Source organism: Loxodonta africana, chromosome 26 (assembly GCF_030014295.1).
Source record: "Loxodonta africana isolate mLoxAfr1 chromosome 26, mLoxAfr1.hap2, whole genome shotgun sequence".
Classification (NCBI taxonomy): Eukaryota; Metazoa; Chordata; class Mammalia; order Proboscidea; family Elephantidae; genus Loxodonta; species Loxodonta africana.
In genome coordinates this window covers 29,651,315-29,661,626 of record NC_087367.1, presented here as the reverse complement: position 1 = coordinate 29,661,626, position 10,312 = coordinate 29,651,315, and the positions used below count along the sequence as shown (strand labels likewise).

Below are 10,312 nucleotides of genomic sequence, written 5' to 3'. Positions count from 1 at the left end.
TCTCTTTTAGGCAGCATGTAGATCGATCATTTTTTTCTATCCATTCTGCCACTGTCTGTCACTTTATTGGTGCCTGTAGTCCATTTACATTCAGCATAATTATGGATAGGTATGAACTTAGTACTATCATTTCGATGTCTTTTTTTGTGTGTTGTTGACAGTTTCTTTTTCCCACTTAATTTTTTGTTCTGAGTAGTTTGTCTTTGTATGTTGTCTTTTCCTCATATTTGTTGTTGTTGATTTTATTTCTGCTGAGCCTCTATTTTTTTCTTGTATTTTATTTTGATGTTTAGGATAGTTTGTCTACTTTGTTGTTACCTTAATATTTACCACTATTTTTCTAAACTTAAACCTAACTTTTATTTCTTTGTATCTGCTTGTCTTTCTCTCCATGTGAAAGATCTATGACTACATTTCTTAGTCTCTCATTACTATTTTAATGTTGTCTTCTTTTACAGAATAACATTGCTGTTTCCCTGTTTTGAGCATTTTTTCATCTTTATTTTTGTGATTTCCCTGTCTAGGTTGACATCTGATTGCTCTGCCCAGTGTTCTAGTCTTGTGTTGATCCTGATTTAAAAATATAGAACACTTCACGAATTTGTGTGTCATCCTTGCACAGGGGCCATGCTAATCTTCTCCGTATCATTCCAATTTTAGTACATGTGCTGCTGAAGCGAGCACTTAATTTCACTTTTGATTTCTTCTGTGACCCTGTAAGTTTTTATTAAGTTTCCATGCATTTATTCTTTTTTCCTTATTTATCCTGTTGTATGAATACTGTTTTGGTCAGAGAAAATGCTTTGTATTATTTCAATCCTTTTAAATTTGTTGAGCTTGTTTTGTATCTTAATATATGGTTTATTCTGAATAATGATCTGTCCGTGCTGGGGAAGAATGTGTATTGTTCTGATGTTGTGTGAAGTTTTCTACATATGTCTGGTAGGTAGAATTGGCTTATGTTTTTATTTAAGTTCTCCTTAGTGATCTTTGTAGGTATCCTGTCTATAGTTGAAAGTGGTTTGACGTTCCCTACTATGATTGTGGAGTTTTCTATTTCTCATTTCATATTGGTCAGTATTTCATGTGTTTTGATGCATTGCTGTTAGGGATGTGTATATTTATAATTGTTATGATTTCTTGTTGGATTGACCCTTTTATTATTATGTAATGTTCCTTTTTATCTCTTGTAATATATTTTTATTTAAAGTATATTTTATGTGATATCAGTATGGACGTTCCTGCTTTTTTTGCTTACTAGTTGCATGGAAATTTTTCTCCATCCTTTTATTTTCAGGCTGTTTGTGTCCTTATGTCTAAGGTGTGTTTCTTGTAGACAGCAAAATGGTGAATTGTGTTTTTTTTTTTTTTTAATGCATTCTTCCATGATCTGCCTTTGGCATAGGTCATTTAGACCATTTACATTTAAGGTTTTACTGAAAATGAAGTGTCTATCTTACTCATTTTACTATTGCTTTTTTGAGTGTTTCATATCATCTTTTTTAGTTGTTACCACATTTTTTTTACCACATAAATTACATAAGTTACATCACACAACTTACGATTACAATAGCTTTTAGCATATAAACAATTGTTAATGCAAAACCTTAATATAATAAATCTATTCCTGAAATGTTCCTTCCTTCCTCTTTTCTGTTGATGTGTCTCCATTAATATCAACATCAACCTATATTTGATAATTTTCCTTTGAACTTATTTCTTAATGCTGTTGCCTTTCCATTTGGAGCACTCCCTTCAGTACTACTTGTAAAGCTGGTCTGGTAGTGGCAAATTCCTGAGCTTCTATTTGAGAGTGTCTTTGTTTCACCCTCATTTTTGAATGACAGCTTTGCTGGGTAAAGAGTTCTTCATTGGTAATTATTTTCTTCCAGTATTTTATATATGTCACTCCTTGTTATGTTATATTGCATTTTTCTCTTTCTATTTTCAGAATTCTCTCATTGTCTTTGGTTTTCAAGAATTTTATTAGAATGTGTTATGGAGTTTATCTTTTTGTACCTTCTGATTTGGGTTCATATAACTTCCTGTATTTGCAGGCTTGGTTCTCTGTTCAGGTCTGGAGAATGCTGTCTGATTTCTCTTGGAAAATTGTTTCTGCGTGTTTATTGTTTTCATTGTGCTCTGGGATTCCAATAATTCAAACGTTAGATTTCTTAATTGAACCCCACATTTCTTTTTGGGTTTGTTCACTTTTCATTGTTCTTTTCTCTTGTTTCTTTTGAGATGATAAGTTCAGTTATTTTCTTTCTAATTCACTTATTCTATCTTCTGTAAGTTCGACTCTGTTGTTGAGTGTTTCTCTTGCTTTTTCTAATGCAGATTTTTCATTCTTCAGTTACAGTAGTTCTTTTTGTTTTGTTTTCAAATTCCTTGTTGAGTTTGTCAGTTTTTCTTTCCTCCATTTGTATCCTGAACTACACCAGTTTGTTTTCTGTGTACATTTTGTTTTCTTTAAACATATTTAGGACTGTAGTCTGAAAATTATCAATTCTTTGCATTATTCTGGCTTCCACAGGAGAAATTTTTTCTTCTTCATGTTTTGCTTTTGATCTTTTCTCTTTTGTGATTTCATGTGTTTTACTAGCTTCTGTTGAACTTGAGCCATTTTGTTAACTGCCACCCAAAAGGCCCATGCCCACACCCACCAGCCACTCCACAAGAGAAAGTATAGCAGACTGCCTTAGCAATAAACCAGCAGCAGCAGCCTTAGTATCTTCTCCTGAGAAACACTAGATGACATTCTTCCTTATTATTTTTTTTTTCTGTGCTGTTTCAGGAGTTCTGTATGTTGTTCTCTGGAATTCATTGTGCATATGCAAGAGGAGGTATCGTTGTTCAGAGATGTTTCCATGAGGAGTGTGGCTTTCCTGTGGTGACCATGTGGGACTCTCTGTGTCTTTCCTTCACTGGCATCCTTGCACAGACACTCCCATGGTGTCCCACTATGTGCTGTTTCTTTTGTTCCTGTCAATCTGAAATATTCCCCCAGCCCTGATGCCCTTGAAATTCTTCCTGATCCTAGTGCCCATCATTCTCAGGTGTCAGTAAGATTCAATGGTACTCACGTGCAGTGCCAAGGTCTGCCTTCCAACCCTCCCAATTATATAGCCTGAAAACTTCACAGCCAATTTGTGCTACCTTAAAAAAAATTGGGCTAGAGCTTCTTCAGAGTATCTCCTTTTCAGTGCTCCATTACTGGAGTGTTAACCCATCCCCATCCAAAAATGGCTGAGGTGGGCGAATGCTCCTGATGTTAGTGGGTAGGATCTCCCAGTTTTTCAGCTGATCACATTCCTCCTGTCCCCTACTTCTGAACTCACCCCAGCTCTCAAATACCTCAGCTGTTGTCTGGAGTTCTGAGATCTCAGTGCATGCTTGTTTTTATTCATTGTTCAGTGAATTAGTTGCTGGTAGAATAAATGGGAGCATCTGCTCACTTTGCCAACTTGCCCCACCTTGCCCCACCTGACTCTCGAAGTCACCTACCTACTGCCAGCCTGAAGACATATAAGGAGATGTAGAGTATTTGGTTTTTAGGAGCATGGCCTTTGACTGTAGTGTAATGACATACTGTAGAGACATTATGTATAATATTCAACAACAGAGCCAGTGCAAACCAACAACCCATCACTGTTGAGTCAATTCCAATTCACAGCAACCCTATACGACAGAATAGAACTGCCCCATAGTGTTTTCAAGAAGTGGCTGGTGGATATGAACTGGCAATTTCTTGGCTAGCAGCCAAATGCTTAACCACTGCACCACCAGGGCTCCAGAACCAGTGCAGACAACCAAAATTCCAACTGTACCTCCAGTGATCACACCCATTCTCCATACCTCATTTATCTCACCTGTATTTAAAAAAAAAAAAAAAGCTTATTCATAATGCTATATGAGAAACTACACATAAAGTTCTTAGCAAACTATATAGGGCATAGAAAATATTAACAAGATATTTTGGGTATCTGCCAAATGTATGGTCTTTCCCATCATACGTAATTATGCACTCCTGTAGAGTATCAAGGGAACACTGTTGGCGTAGTGGTTAAGTGTTATGGCTGTTAACCAAGAGTTTGGCAGTTCGAATCTGCCAGGTGCTCCTTAGAAGCTCTATGGGGCAGTTCTACCCTGTCCTATAGGATTACTATGAGTTGGAATCGACTTGATGGCAGTGTGTTTGGTTTTATTTGGTTTGGTAGAATATCAAATACCAATCACTGAACCCAAAAGAATATTTCATACTTGAAGAGAATAAAAGGTGTATATGTAATGCTAAAGACTGCCTCATAAATATTAAACTAATGCTTGAACCAGTATATTCAGCGTTAGCTATTGCTGCATGAGCTGTAATTCTTACATTTTCAACCTTTTTGCACATAAATAAAGCTGATAATTCTTTTCTTGATAGAAAGGAGTGCATTTAACTTGCCTGCAAATATAAAATCATTGTTCAGTTGTGTCCAGTTTATGGAGAACTCAATTCACAGATTCTTTTATACCTCTGCTTTCATTCTTCAGGTGGCTGGTCCTATGGATAATGTATCAAACATCATGCAGTCCTGTATTTGCTAGATGGCTTGGTTCACCAACAATTCAAATTAAGGTGATGCAGCCTTAGAGTTAAGAGAATGAATTGATTTGACAGTGCCCTATTAAATCAATGTAGGCTACCATAAAATAGCTGTAAAAGGAATGTCAGTACTTTATGTCTCTTAGAATTCTATGACTAGTGTCTCTTTAGAAAATTGCAGTTTCCTCTAGATCAATATATAAAGCTGTGTGGTATTCCAATTTTTTTTTTTACCCCCATCACTTTCAACTTATAGGCTCAGCGTTGCCTTCAGCTAAAATCCAACAGAATATGAAGATTTGCCTATCTGGGATTCTCAAGGAATGCACTTTCTGTGTAACTGAGGGATTTCATTCTGGTCTATTTTATTTTAGCAGGCTTTCCATGAAACTTTTCTGAATTATCCTGCTTACCATCTGTCTTAGTCATCTCGTGCTGCTATAACTGAAATACCACAAGTGAATGGCTTTAACAAAGAGAAGTTTATTCTCTCACAGTTCTGTAGGCTAGAAGTCCGAATTCAGGGCCCTGGCTCCAGGGGAGGGCTCTCTCTGTCGGCTCTGCAGAAAGATTCTTGTTGTCAGTCTTTCCTTGATCTGTGGGCGTCTCAGTGCAGGAACCTCAGGTCCAAAGGATGGGCTTTGCTCCCGGCACTGCTTTCTTGGTGGTATGAGGTTCCCAACTCTCTGCTAGCTTCCCTTTCTTTTTATCTCCTGAGACATAAAAGGTGGTGGAGGCCACACCCTAGGGAAACTCCCTTTACATTTGATCAGGGATGTGACCTGGTAAGGGTGTTACAATCCCAACCTAATCCTCTTTAACATAAAATTACAATCACATAATGGAGGACAACCACAGAATACTGGGAATCATGGCCTAACCAAGTTAATACACACATTTTTTGGAGAACATAATTCAATCCATGACACCTTCCTACATAAATGACTGTACTAAATTTAGGAAATTTAGGAGTCTCTGGGTGGCACAAACAGTTAAGGGCTTGAATGTTTAACAAAAGGTTAGTGGTTTGAACCCACCCACAGACACCTTGGGAGAATGACTTAGCAATCTGCTTCTGAAAAATCCTATGGAGCAGTTCTACTCTACACACATGGGGTTGTCCTGAGTCAGAATCCACTCAATAGCAATGGTTTGTTTTGTTTGTTTGTTTTAAACGGTAGATTTAGCTGGGATTAGAGATTTCAATAACGTAGGCTGAAAACACAAACGTCAACAAGGTCCAGACAGGTAATGTCCACAATAAACTTTTTTCTTTTTCTTTCTCTCTCTCAACTAGGTGATTTGGGGATTGTTGTGTCATATGAACAGGACAACCTGCTCTTCAGTTTCATTCAAGTATTACCACAGAAATCTGAAGATACATGATAAATGCAGATTTTATGAGAAATAATTTAAGCATTGTTTAAATGTAACCAAGAAAAGGGTTCAGTTTGTTAGCTCCTTTGATGAGCTTTGCTAAAGCAAAATGGTCACAAGCCCTGTAAAATGATGCTGGTTAATAAGACTTCTGCTCAGTGAATTTATGTTCTTATGAATTTAAGATTGACATGCCAGATATTGTTTTCCCTGACCCTCTCATCCTCATCATTGGTACCTTGAAAAACAGCACAGCCAGCAAAACACAACCCCAAGGAGTAAGCATACAGTTATTATATATTGAAAGCTCATTACTAAACCTATGCAAATAGATTAAGGCCATTAAATGGAGGAAGAAGCAGTTTACAAATAAGTGATATTCACAGGTTATCTGAATTTAAAAACCTTACTGGGAAACAAATATGGCAGAAAAAATGGTAAAGAAAGCCAGAACTTGGGCAAGATAAATAATACAAGAGCCCTAAAAAGGCAATCCTCCTAGCACAGGTTTGAGATTGATCGATAAATGAAATGAATGTAAAAAGATTGCACAGAAGCCAAAGCAAGGTTTTGGACGTCACATATGAAAACCATAAGATTTGAAATTCTTGGCAGCATCTAAAAACACCACAAACTGTCTCCCAATTCACTACAATAAGATGATGCATTATGGTAATATCCTGTCCAAATGAAAAAGCTTCTGGGACTTATTTGCTCATTTAATAAACATATGTTAAACATCTTCTCTGGGCTGAACATGGGACTAGGTGCTGAAATGTATCAGTAAATTCTTTAGAAAGGGCCCCTACCCTTGAAACAGTTAATTCCATTAAAAAGTATAGTTGTGTGTGGTGTGGAAATTTGTCTTTATATCTTCTAAGGACTCAGTACTGAAAATATACTGATTTTTTTACCATAGAATCCTTTTACATGGAGATAACTCAACTTTATAGACTCCTAAAACCAAACAGAACATTATTTTTCTTCTAAAGATATATAGATTGTTGCTTAAATTTAGATTATTAGTGATTATGACAAGATAATCTATTTTTGAATAATGCCCATCAAGAGTAAAGAGTGTCTTAAGGTAGTAGGAAGGTTAATAGAGGTTGAGAGAAGTTTCTTCCAGAATCGTAGCTCCTCTAGCAGTCTGGCAGTTCATGAAAAGCAAAGGTTCAGTAAATGGGTTCTTTCTGTGCCTAGTAAAATTCTTGATTGAAATTTTAAGTCATGTGGCAATAGAAACATTCGTCAAACAAAACACTTGGTTGCAAAAAATATCACAAAGTTTTCCTAAAATCAATTTAAATGTAAATCTGAGCTCTTTTCTTTACAGACTGGTGGAAAGTTAACTATTGGATTTTCCTAGTGCACCATCACTGTGGTCAGGCAAATATTTTTTGAGTCTTGGAAAGAGAAAAATATCCCAGCCTTTTCAAACAATTGACCCAAACCATCTACCAAGTGATGTTCTCATTGCCCTAACTTGCATCATTCCTTGAAGGCAGGAAGCTATGATGATCCCATATCAAGTGTGGACAAGGAAATTTTTACAGAAAAAAAGAAAAAAACACATGAAAATATTCCTTTAAAAGGTCGGTATTTTTTCATCTTGAGTTGATGGGTTTTCTGTAGGATATGATGTGCTGCATTGTTTAAAGTAGGTGCTACAAATAAACAGCATCTTTCTTGATGCCAGGCACATTTATTCACTGACCAATAAATAGTGAACACCTGCTTTGTCCCAGGCACTGTTATGGAAAGAGTGGAGGAAAAAAAAAATCCTTGCACAAGTGGAATTTTTCCTGCTTAGTTAGTAGAGGCAGGAAATAACCAATTAATAAACAATTACAGAAGAAAATACATGGTACATAAAAAGGATAAAAGTTACACAGATATATAGAAGAAAAAAAGTAGAAAAGGAGTGCTAGAAAATGTGTATAATATATACAATTGTATATAAGGTAGATAAGGAAAGACAAAAAAATGTATTTGAGCTGCCACTTGAAAGATGGTGAACATCAGAGGGGAAAGGGCTCTAGGAAGAGGGAAGAGTTAATACAGAAGATCCTGAGGCAGGTCTATGTTTGGTATGTCTCAAGGAATACAAGGAAGCAAGTGTAGCTTTGACTCTAACAACCATAGGGAAGAGCTATGGGAGATGAGGCCAGACATGGTGCCAGGTTAGATCATGTACTGTTTATTGGCCAGTGCTTAGTGGCTTTTGTGTTAAGAAGGGTAGGGAGCTATAAAAAGTGACCTCTCCGGACTTGTATCTAGAGAATGGCTTTGGCTACTGTGATGAGAAAAGAACAGTAGGGGTGAAGTATGAATGAGGGAGTCCAATTAGACTTTTGTGGACAATCCAGGTGAGGTATAATACTGGCTTCAAAAAGACTAGTAGCAATGAAGGTAGTAATAAAAAAAAAAAAAGAGTGGAGCTGACAGAATATGTCAATAGATTGAACATAAAGTGTGAAAGAATAAGGTAATGATGGAAGATCAAGTCTTCTAGCCTGAACAACTGGAAAAAGAAAGTTGTGAGGAGAAAGGGATCAGATTAGGACATATTAGGTTGAGGTGCTTATTAGATTTTCCAGTGGAGTGGTCCAGTAGCTAAAAGCCATGCAAGCTTGGATTTGAGGAAATTGCGTGAACTGGAAATATAAATTTCACATATAGCAGAATTTCATATATGTTTATTGAATCAGTGAATGAATATCCACAAAGAGATAAGTTAATTGTAATTAAGATAAGTTATAATTTATCCAGCGTTGAATAAATAATGACATAGCTATGTGCCAAGCTACTGCTGTGGCCTTTATATTTTCAGATGCTGGCCAGGAATTTGTTTTAACAAAATATAATGGGGAAGTCTGTCTTGACTACAAGAATGAAGTGAATCTTTTACATCTCTGATTCTAGCCTTAGGATAAATTCTGAGAGAGGGAATTAATGAGTAAAATTGCTTTGATGTGCATTGCCAATATGATATCCACAGATGAAATATCTATGTACATTACAACAAGGTGAATGAATACTCAAGTTCTATTTGCACTTAGGCTAGGACTACGTTTTATTGTCATTGTTTTTGCTGGTTTTTCACTAACGTGATGAAATATTGTTTATAAAGAAAGACAATAGGTGATGAGGACTTCCCTTTAATATAAACACTCATCAAATATAGATAATATATAAAAGAAAAAAAGGCATAGATGCACTGAACAAAAAGATAAACAAATTCAACAATGAAAACAAGACAGTATTACAAAGAAATAAATTTGATGGAAGTATGACCTTGCTGAATGAACTCTAGACCAGAATCAGGTAGAAAGCTGGAATCTGAGCTCTAGAAGAGGGATCAGGGATTTAAAGAGCCTCATAGGCACAGGAGAATGGAGTTTGGTCCACTACTTGAAATTAAGATTTGTCCGGAACTTTCATCTTGAAACTTCCTCCCATACATTTGTAGAAAGGTTAAAAAAAGCTGGTGATTAATTGCAGCTTAAGAATATGCTTATATCAACTACCTTATGTAGGAAAGTAGTCCCTGGGTGGTGCAAATGGTTAATTGCTCAGCTACTAACTGAAAGATTAGTGGCTCTAATCCACCCAGAGAGGACTCGAAAGAAAGACGTGGCAGCTACTTCCAAAAGATTGTACCCTTTGAGAACCCCGTGGAACTCAGTTCTACTCTGACATACACGGGTCACCATGAGTCAGAATCAAAACAATGGCAGCTGGTTTGGTTTTGGTTTACCTAGGTGTCTTATTTATCTGGTGCTGCTATTACAGAAATATCACAAGTGGATGGTTTTAACAAAGAAGAGTATTCTTCCACAGTCTAGCAGGCTAAAAGTCCAAATTCAGGATATCAGCTCCAGGGGAAGGTTTTCTCTCTCTGTCGGCTCTGATTTGGGTGTCCTTGTGATCAATCCTTCCCTGGACTAGGAGCTTCTCAGCGCAGGACCCTCAGGTCCAAAGGACACAGTCTGCTTCCGGCTCTGCTTTCTTGGTGATATGAGGTCCCCATGTCTCTCTGCTTCCTTCTATTATATCTCTCAAAAGAGATTGGCTTAAGACACAGTCTCATCTTCTGTTATTGCATGGAGTGTTTTATAGATATCTGTTAAGTCTAGTTGGTTTATATTGTAGTTCAAGTCCTCTATACATCTGATTATCTTCTGTCTAGTTGTACCCATTACTGAAAATGGAGTATTGAAGTCTCCAAATATAATTTTGAATTGTCTATCTCTTCAATTCTTTCAGATTTTGGCCTCTGCTGTTAGGTGAATATGTGCTTATAATTGTTTATGTTATTGATATATTGTCTCTTTTATCATT

At 36.6% G+C, this 10,312-nt stretch overlaps 1 non-coding gene across 1 annotated transcript; it reads right to left on the bottom strand.

The window, feature by feature from the left end:
• Window positions 1-577: 577 nt before the first annotated feature.
• On the bottom strand, window positions 578-684 carry LOC111752267 (U6 spliceosomal RNA). The gene has a single exon (XR_002787233.1). It is a non-coding gene; the product is annotated as a U6 spliceosomal RNA (small nuclear RNA).
• Window positions 685-10,312: the final 9,628 nt, after the last annotated feature.